Source organism: Psammomys obesus, unplaced genomic scaffold (assembly GCF_907164565.1).
Source record: "Psammomys obesus unplaced genomic scaffold, mPsaObe1.curated_primary_1811, whole genome shotgun sequence".
Lineage (NCBI taxonomy): Eukaryota > Metazoa > Chordata > Mammalia > Rodentia > Muridae > Psammomys > Psammomys obesus.
The window spans coordinates 8148955-8158424 of NW_026596091.1; the positions used below are offsets into that span (position 1 = coordinate 8148955).

At 46.2% G+C, this 9470-nt stretch overlaps 2 non-coding genes across 2 annotated transcripts; both read right to left on the minus strand.

Annotated features, from left to right (window-relative positions):
• Positions 1–2435: 2435 nt before the first annotated feature.
• Trnaw-cca (transfer RNA tryptophan (anticodon CCA)) lies at positions 2436–2507 on the minus strand. The gene has a single exon. It is a non-coding gene; the product is annotated as a tRNA-Trp (tRNA).
• A 572-nt stretch (positions 2508–3079) lies between these two features.
• On the minus strand, positions 3080–3151 carry Trnad-guc (transfer RNA aspartic acid (anticodon GUC)). The gene has a single exon. It is a non-coding gene; the product is annotated as a tRNA-Asp (tRNA).
• Between the last annotated feature and the right edge of the window lie 6319 nt (positions 3152–9470).

Genomic DNA, 9470 nt, shown 5'->3' on the forward strand with positions numbered 1-9470 from the left:
GCCATGCCTGGAATATGAGGCTGAGGCAGACAAAGACACCCCCCGCCGCCGAAAAAAAAAATGTGAAAAATAAAGGCATCATTAAGCTAATCAGAATTCAAAGTCTGTCTTCAATGCTGCACATTAAAAAATTCCGTTTATCAGCTCATCCAGAGAATATCTGTTTTGGGTAATTGACTTAAAAATAATCTCAGAAGAAAGGTTATTAATCAGGTGAACACATAACCAGATTATACTGCACTAGTAGATAAATCCCTTTTTTAGGATAAATAATACTAGACTTTTTTTTTTTTAATGAAAAAGCACAAAGCCAGAGAGCTATTCTGTGTCGTCCAGATTTTGAAAATTCAGGGGCTTGAGAGATAGTTCAGCATTAAGAGTGCCTGATGTTCTCACAGGTCCTGAACTGTTAGGCATCCTGTAACTCCTGTAACTCCAACCTGTAACTCCACCTCCAGAGTCTTGAAACCCAGGGCCACAAAGACCTCCGCGTCACCCACCTCACAACACACACACACACACACACACACACACACACACACACACACACACACACACACAATCTTTTAAACAAATAAATAAATGTGACTGAAGATTCAAATGTGGATGTGTGTATTCCTGAGTTTCTTTTCACACCATCCCTATATAATTAGTGTAGCCTAGTTAAAATGCAGTTTAGATTGCTTCTAAATTATACTAATCCACCCAATTAGCCATTCTAAGAAACTACACAGCTCCAGCTTTGGAGGAAAAAACTAGGACCTTGAAGTTCTAGGAAAAAAATTGTCATTGGCCAGGTGTGGTACACCTCTTTAATCCTAGCACTCAAGGAGGCAGTGGCAGGTGATCCCTGTGAGTTTGAGGCTAGCCTGGTTGGTCTACATAGTGAGTTCCGAGAGAGACAGAGCTCCATAGTAAGATCCTGTCTCATACAAGCAAGCAAAAACAGCCAGGTATATATATATATTTGCCCTAGTTTAGCTTTGTCAATCTCACATAGCCCAGAGTCATCTAAGAGAGTTGTGGCCAGTGAGGGATTGCCCAGATTAGCATATGGCACTGCCTGGAACTGTCTAACAAACTGTCTTGTTAATGGATGCAGGCCAGCTCAGGCCCACTGTAGGCAGTTCCATTCTCTAGGCAGGTGGTCCTGGTCTGTGTAAGAACAATGACTAAGCATTGTTAGCTAAGCATTGCCAGCTGAGGGGTTCAGCTAGCAGCATTTCTCTGTGGTTTTGCTTCAAGTCCCTCCCTTGAGTTTCTGCTCTCATTTCCCTCAATGATGGCCTGTAACTTATAAGTTGAAATAAACCCTTTCCTTCCCCAAATTACTTTTGGTATGAGTGTTTTATCACAGCAACACAACTGAAACAGAAAACAGAACACACTACTGCTTTATGACCTAGATAGCATTTTGCTGTATGTAGCCTTATTTGATCCCTTTAACTTGTATGGTAAACAGAACCTCAGTTTTACCTTCCTGTGTTTTCAGGGTGCAGTCCAGAAAAAGTCTAGGCCATGTTTTGTGTTCTCTGTGATCTTGTCAAAGTCATGAATAACGAAGTCTCAAATTATAACAACTGCACTTCCCTCAGAATGAATTAGAAGGACACACGGCCCTGCATGATGGGCCTCTCATTTACTTCTCCCTTTCCCTGTAGAAGCAGGCAATACTGGTTTCACGTGAGGGTGGCTGCCTTCTTGTTCCAGCCTAACGCCAACTTTCCACATGCACACGTCCTTGACAAGTGTCCAAAAGCATGACGCCCGACTGCGTTAGGATTCCATTTAACAGCCTCATTTACTGAATCAACTCTGTCTCCAAACAGCCACCTTCGAGTTACTAGGGTGGGGGCAGGAGTGAGTTAGGGCTCCACCCTAAAAAATCTGAATACACACTCAGCGTTTAGCCTTTCTTCCACTTTTCCCTTACTTCTTTATCTTAGCCTGAGCCAAACGTATTATTTCATTTGCACGCAATCTCACCTTTTTGATGCAGACAGAACAGGTTCTATCACCTTGCAATGTGCAGGAATGGCCAGGGGCAGAGTTAAATCACCCCATTCCAGTTTACACTACTTTCCTGGCACTTACTCCAACACGTGGCAACCAGTGGCTTTAGATAGAACTGTTTTCAAAACCTGTATCATTTTATAAATTGTATGCGATATTGCACTCAGAAGGCAATCAGACTAAAATCGTTTTTTTTTTTTTTTTTGAGAAAGAGTCTGTACCGCAATATTGTGTAATTGCTGTGAAAAATCACAGCGGGTTCAGAAGCCTAATGCACTGCAGTAAGAACATTTCTCAAGGCATTGTTACATTAATGACAAAAACAAGCCTTTGAGTACAAAAAGCATTTTTGAAAAACGGCGGGAACACAACACGGTTCACAGTACGCTAGTGAATTGAAAAGCAAACAAAAAAAGCAGCTATGACCCCGACGTGATTCGAACACGCAGCCTTCTGATCTGGAGTCAGACGCGCTACCGTTGCGCCACGAGGTCCTGCTGGGCTGTGCCTCGCGCGGTTTCTTAGGAGTGCGCGAACATGGCGATTGCAGCCCGCCTCTGCACCGCGCCCCGCGTTTCCCTGAGGAGATGGCGGAGCCGGGGCGGGTTCACTCAGCGCCGGGCTCTCCCTGACGGCCAGCGCTCGGTCGGGCGGTAACCGGCGGAGGCGGGAGCCTGGCCTAACCGCCCGCGGGGTCGAAGGAACCGCGGCCTTCCTCTCTTCCCCACCTCTTCCGCCCCGCCGCCCCACCCCCGCCGTTAGGGGCGGAGCCGCCCTCGCCCCTCCCCCGGCGGCCTCAGGGAGCCGCCGACCACGCTTTGTAGTCTGGCGGGGCTCCACCGCGCACGCGCGGGCCTGTGCCAAAGGGCGCCCGACGCCAGCACTTCCTGCCCGCTCTGCGGGGCTGCCGGGAGCGCGGAGCGTTTTCTCTCGGAGAGAGCGGGTCTCCTTCTCACTTAGCAGCGGCTGTTTCGAGGACACAGCTTTTGGTTTACAAATGGTTCTTAAGTAGAAGTGTAAAATGGTTGATCATCAACAATGATGATGATCAAAAAAGAACCACAATCTCCCCGTCGGGGAATTGAACCCCGGTCTCCCGCGTGACAGGCGGGGATACTAACCACTATACTAACGAGGAACTGTGGAGGATCCCTTTTCTTGCCTTCTCTTAAAGTAGGCCGAAGGCTCCTGTGTTCCCTCTCCTCCCAGGAGGCAGTGAGGCCTGAAAACTGGACTTGTTGGAACGGTTGTTGCACTTGTTGATCTGAGCATGTCGCTCCTCCTCGCAGTCTCTTTAGAATAAAATACCGTACCGAGTTCACGCCAGCGAACCACGTTAAAACAGCTTGCCAGAGCTCGAAGCGTTCCCAAACTTCCCGGCTGTTTAGTGTCTGACCTGTCGTGACCAAGGATCCTCACAAATTCGTATTTTCGTTTGGAAGCCGAAGTTCAGGTGTCTTGTATGGGGACAGACCTCTGTTGTGATCAGAGCTGTTCTGAATCTCTGTGTGTTTTCAAAAGCGTCGTCCGTGTTCATGACACAAAGGAATCTGTGCACTCGAAGAGCTACCTTCAAATGAAATTTTACTGACTCTTCCTATGCCCCTGCATAAAAATGACGGGAACAAGTTTGTTCCTACGTTTAAAGAATTAAAAACAGAGATGCGCCATGGATTACCACAGGACTGTGAAAATACAGCAAGAGGACCGACGGGAGCGTCTGGGATGCCCTGAGCTATTTCCCCAGGGTAGCAAGGAGGGGACCACTTACAACCTTCTAACTTTGTCACCGAGCGCATTTATGCAGGCGTGGGTGAGCAGGCCTGATGGGGAAGGATCCAGGGGACACCTGGAACTTACAATGCCTCAGACACTGGCTTAGATGCACTGGGAAATCCTCACGGATAAATCTCGATCATATGGTGCTTATGCTACAGCAGAAGCCAGACAGCCAGGAACAATATAATGTTGGAACTTTCACTAGCGTATCTGAAGGGTCCTGTTCTTGCACTGTGTTAAGAACTAGTGCATTTTTATAGATCACAAATTAGATGGTCATTTAAAGAATCTGTTGCAAGGGCTTATTTGTTTGATGTAGACAGAAATGGCAATTTCTGAGGTGTGTTTTGGCCCTTTTGTGTGTGTGTGTTTTTCCCTACCCTAAGTACACTAACTTCTTCAAAAAGCAAACCCCTCCATATCTCGTAGTGTGTGTCTGCTTCTCACTCTTCAATAACTTATTAGGTCCAAAAGGCCATGTGGTAACTATGGCGGTGTCCTTCTCTGGGTAAGCTTTAAAGGACTTGCCCTGGGTCTTTGTGGCAGAGCTACAAGGAAGCATGAACCCAGGTCAGATGAAATCACCCGTTTGCCCTGCCCTATGTATGGAGAAGAGGCAGGTCATGCCTGCTTCACCCTGTTGCTCCTTACTCCCGGGCTAAGGAGTAAGCTAAGCCGGAGCCTGAGTCTGCTCAAATCAAGGAGCATGCGACTCAGCACCTGCTGTCTGCTTCCTAAAATGGAAAGGTAGAGCTGGTAATTAACCCCGAACGGGCCGTGGGAGATTCCTCACTGTCAGCATCGGGAGAAACCACAGGTTACAAAGGGCATGGTGGTGCACCCCTTTAATCCCCGCACTTTAGGGAGGCAGAAGCAGGAGGCTCTCAGTTAGTTCCAGGCCAGCCTGGACTAAAGAGCAAGCTCAGGACACGTTGCTGATAATAGAGGACAAAATCCCAGAAGTGCTACAGACAGCTGTCCACTGCCAAGGGCCGGGGTAAAAGACACAGGCACCCGCATACACGGCTCTCCTCTCACTCTTCGCCTGGGTATCTCTCCTCTCTGACTTCTACTGAGGCACTTCACACTCCCTTCCCTCTTATCCTACTTTCTCCCACTGTCTGTCTCGGTCTCTGTCTCTCCCCCTCCCCCTTCGTACAATAAATCTCTTCATACCAGATCTGTTGTGTGTGGCATTTTAAACTATATTATTACAAGACTATAAAACTATATCATTAAAGGACTAGCTAGGCAGGGCAGAAAGCCATCCAGTAAGCAGTACTTATTCTCAGTTTGTGCTCAGACTCTGCTGCCAGGTTCCTGCCTTGAGTTCCTGCCCTGATTTTCCTCAATGAAGAAAGCTCTTTTGGACATGTAAAATAAAACAGCCCCCCCCCCCTTATCTAAGTTGTCTTTGGTCCAAATGTTTTACCACACAAACATAAAAGCAAATCTGTTGCAATAGATTTCTTCATTAATGATCTTCCTGCTTTTGTTATCTCCCTATAGTTTTTCTTTCTTTCTTTCTTTTTTTCAGAGCCTACAGACTATTTTCAACCCAGTCAACTTTGTGACTTTTTTCTTTTGTCTTTCTTTCTTTTTCTTTTTCTTTCTTTCTTTTTTTTTTTCTTTTTAGGCCCAATCTCAATATGACCCAGGCTGGCTCAGACTCTCTATAGCCCAGGTCAACACAGGCTAGTCTTGAGTTTACAATCCTCCTGCCTCAGCCTCCCCAAGTGCTAGGATTACAGGCTTGCAAAACCAAAACTAGCCCAAAGACTCTCAAACATGAATCATACCATGTCATTCTCTACTCAAAGCTCTGTGGCACTTGTGTTTATTTCCATAACTGGAGGACAGGGAAAGAGCAGACAGATATTACTTGTAGGCTCAAAGCTGGCCTGTTCTACATAGTGAGTTCCAGGACAGCCAGGGATAGAGAGACTCTTTCTCAAACAAACAAACAAACAAGCCTCTGTAAGAACTTTCCCTTTCACTTAAGTTGGAAGCCCAAATCCTAGGATGACATCTCCCAAGGTCCACCTGCCTTTGAAACAGTTACATGACTACAAAGCACACTTAACTTTCTTCACTTTTGTTCAAGTAATCACTTTTAAAAACTTCATTCTTTTTCAGTTCCATTCAATTTCATACACACATACAAAATGCAGTTTGACATTGTCTCCCTCTCCTCTTCCCCTCCCACCAGAGCCCTTCTTTCTTTCCCCTTTTTACATCACTCCCCACCCCTGCACATTTAGTCACAGTTGCTTGCCTAAGTGTGGGTGGACAAGGACTATTTACCAGTGACTATACCTTCTCCTTCCAGGCAGGTGGGGCCTTCTGGGAGCTGATGGAATACTGATGGCCTCAGATTGCACAGGCTTTTCAAGCAGGTAGTCACAGCTGCTGCGAGTTCATCTCCCATCTAAACACAGCATTTCAAAGCACTGCTTTCCTATTCTTTCTGCCTCCATGTTCTGGGATGCTCCCTGAAGCTTGGGAAATAGTCGTATCTTTTGTTGCTGTTATTCAGATAACTTTCATTTTTAAATTGTGTGTGTGGGGAGCATATTCACATGAGTGCAGAGGTCAGAAGACGGCAATGGAACCCTTGGAGCTGGAGTTACAGATGGTTGTGAGCTAACTGTGGGTGCTGGGGACCAAACTCCTGTCCTCTGGTACAGCAGTCATGCTCTTAACCACTGAGTCATTTCACCAGCCCCAATATTCACTTCTTAACTAAGCTTCCCTGCAGCCGTCATACCTGTTTAACTTGCCACTCTCAGGCTGATGATGTCACAGGTTACTAACACCCCTGCCCTCCTGTGTAGGGACTGAGCCACCTACAGTGGCCTGGGTAGGGTAGCTAAACAAAGCAACCCTACTTTATTCCTGCTTCAGGTACAAAGCTCAAATATGGTTTTCAAGTTGCTTGCAGGTCTAAGGGGAAAAAAGCTGTCAGGAGGAGATGAGGGAGGGCGAGTGGGATTGGGAGGGGATGGGGGGCTACAGCTGGGATACAAAGTGAATGAACTGTAATTACTAAAAAAATTAATTAAACAAACAAACAAACAAAAAAAAAAAACAACTGTCTGAGACAGGCGTGGTGGTGCAGGCTGTAATCCCAGTATCCTGGGAAGCAGACGCAGGCAGATCTCTCTGAGTTTGAGGCCAACCTGGCCTCAAAAGTGAGTCCAGGACAGCCAAGGCTACACAGAGAAACCCTGTCTCCAAAAACCAAACCAAACCAAACAAAAATAAAAAAACAACACAAAACAAAAAAACCAAAGAACAAAACCAAACACCCCCCCCAAAAAAAACCCCAAAATTAAAAAAAAAAACAACAAAAAACAAGCTGTCAGTAGCACTTTTGAGGTTTTGTCCTCTATTATCAGCAACGTGTCAACATAAGAGTTCACCCCTTGTCAGCCAGGTGTGGTGTCTCACACTTTCAATGCCAGCATCTCAGAGGCCTAGCAGGAGGACCATCTGAATTTCAGGACCCTGGCTATGGGAGGAGAGCCCGTCAAACAAAGACAACCCATAACGTGACCCTCACACCCAGTCAGCTCTACTCTTTATGCACTTATAACACTTAGAGAAGTTGGAAAAAATAGAAGAAAATGTGTTAGAATGAGCCTGGTCTACAGAGTAAATTCTAGAAGAGCCAAGGCTACACAGAGAAACCCTGTCTCAAAGGAAAAAGAAAAAAAACAAAAAAACAAAAAACGAAAAGAAGAATAATGTTGATGGAAAAAAAAAAAAAAAAGGTCTGACTGCTCCAAGGTATGGTTGAAGAGGTTTATTGTAGGTAGACATGAGGGGGAGGCCAGCCAGAGGTATCCCGAAGGGGATGAACTGCATCAACAGGCTGAACCCGACCAAGAGAGGAGAGAGAAAGGGGAGGAGGAAAAGAAAGTAAAGAGAGACAGAGAGAGGGAGGGAGAACGAAAGGGAAAGGGAGGGAGAGAGAGGACCAGGAGCCAAGCCGTCCAAGAGCACCAAAAGGGAACAGAGCCAAATGGCTGAGCTATGTGGGGAAGAGGGGCTGGGGAAGGACAGCGAAGCTCGGGGCTGGAGGTCAGGGTCAGGGCTGAGGAGAGCCAGGGCTCTGCAACAGGTGCGGTGCCGAGAGAAGCCGGGAGAACCAGGCGGCCAGCGGCCACATTGAGACGTAAAAAGCTCCTCAGCCCAGCCGTTTGTCCCGGGTTTCAGATCTAAAATAAACAGACAAATAAATAAAAGGGGGTGCGTGTCAATCTGTGTTTCCGAGTTTTCTACTGTATGCCTGTTATTATCCTGAACTAAAAAACAAAATACTTTAAAATTACCAATATTAGGCGAAACAAACGGCTCCAGTGCCCTTCTTTAGCTAACCTCTGTTTTGTGTTTTTTTTTTTTTGTTGTTGTTGTTGTTTGTTTTGTTTAATTCTACTGTGGTTCGCCTTGTTTCCTGATCATCGCGAGCTTATGCTGTTTTTCTGAGCCTCAGCCTGGAGAAGAAGGAGCCAGGGCCAAGGCGAGTGAGGAATTGAATCCGACACGGGGCGGGCGGCCTTTTCCCGGGGTCCCTTTGTCTCAAAGGCCAGTGTCCCGCGTCTTTTGTTCTCCACACCCACGAGGATTTGAGATTTAAAGAAAAACAAGAGCCGGGTGTCCTCGCGCCCTCTGGTGTCCCAGTGAAGTATAACCAGACCAAATCCACCAAGATCGCGGCCATTTCGCGGAGCAGGTGCCCCGAGCGAGCACAAGGCCTGGGAGCTTGGAGGAATCGCACGCCTGCAGATTTTATAAGCGTGGATACAATTAGAATAAACAAAACCCCACCGTGGCTGGGAGGCAGATATTTAGGAGCTGAGATCGTCGCTCTGGTGCTTTTTGGCTTAGCCTGTGCCAAGCTCTGGGTTTGATTCCCACTAACCTCTAACACAAAACCGAAACCTAATAGTAAACAAATCAGTTACCAAGTTTTACCAAAAACTTGGTAAAAGTTTATGGGTTCTAGAACTAACAAAGTGAATCGATATAAATCATTATTTTACCAACTTTTTTTTTTTTTCCCTTAAAACAGGGTTTCTCAGTGTATCCAGTTTCTCTGTGTATCCCTGGCTGTTCAGGAACTTGCTCTGTACACCAGGTTAATTTGAACTCACAGAGATGCTCTTGCTTTTGCCTCCCAAGGGCTGAGATTGAAGTCGTGCACCGCTCTTCCTGCTGCAACGTTTTTATTAAGCCAGCAACATTGAACACCAGCTGTGCATTTGAAGGACTAGAAGCAGGGTTTTTTTCCTCTTGCCTTTTTTTTGTTGTTGTTTGTTAGCTTAAATTTTATTTGGGGAGGAGAGTGTCTAGAGAGATGGCTTAGTAGTTAAAAGCTTGACTGCTCTAGGACCCAGGGCTCACGTGGTAGCAGACACCTGTCTGCATTCCAGTCCTAATGGGATTTGACTCATGCACAGACATACACACAGGCCAAATACAGGCACGTATCAGGTAAAAAGAAACAAATCTAAAAAAACTTTTAAAGTAGCACTTGGCTTACAGAAACTTGTTTTGCAGACCAGGTTAGCCTTGAACTCACAGAGATCTGCCTGCCTCTACCTCCTGAATGCTGGGATCAAAGGTGAGTGCTACCATGTTCAGCTTTTTTTTTTCTTTTTCTTTCTTTCTCTTTC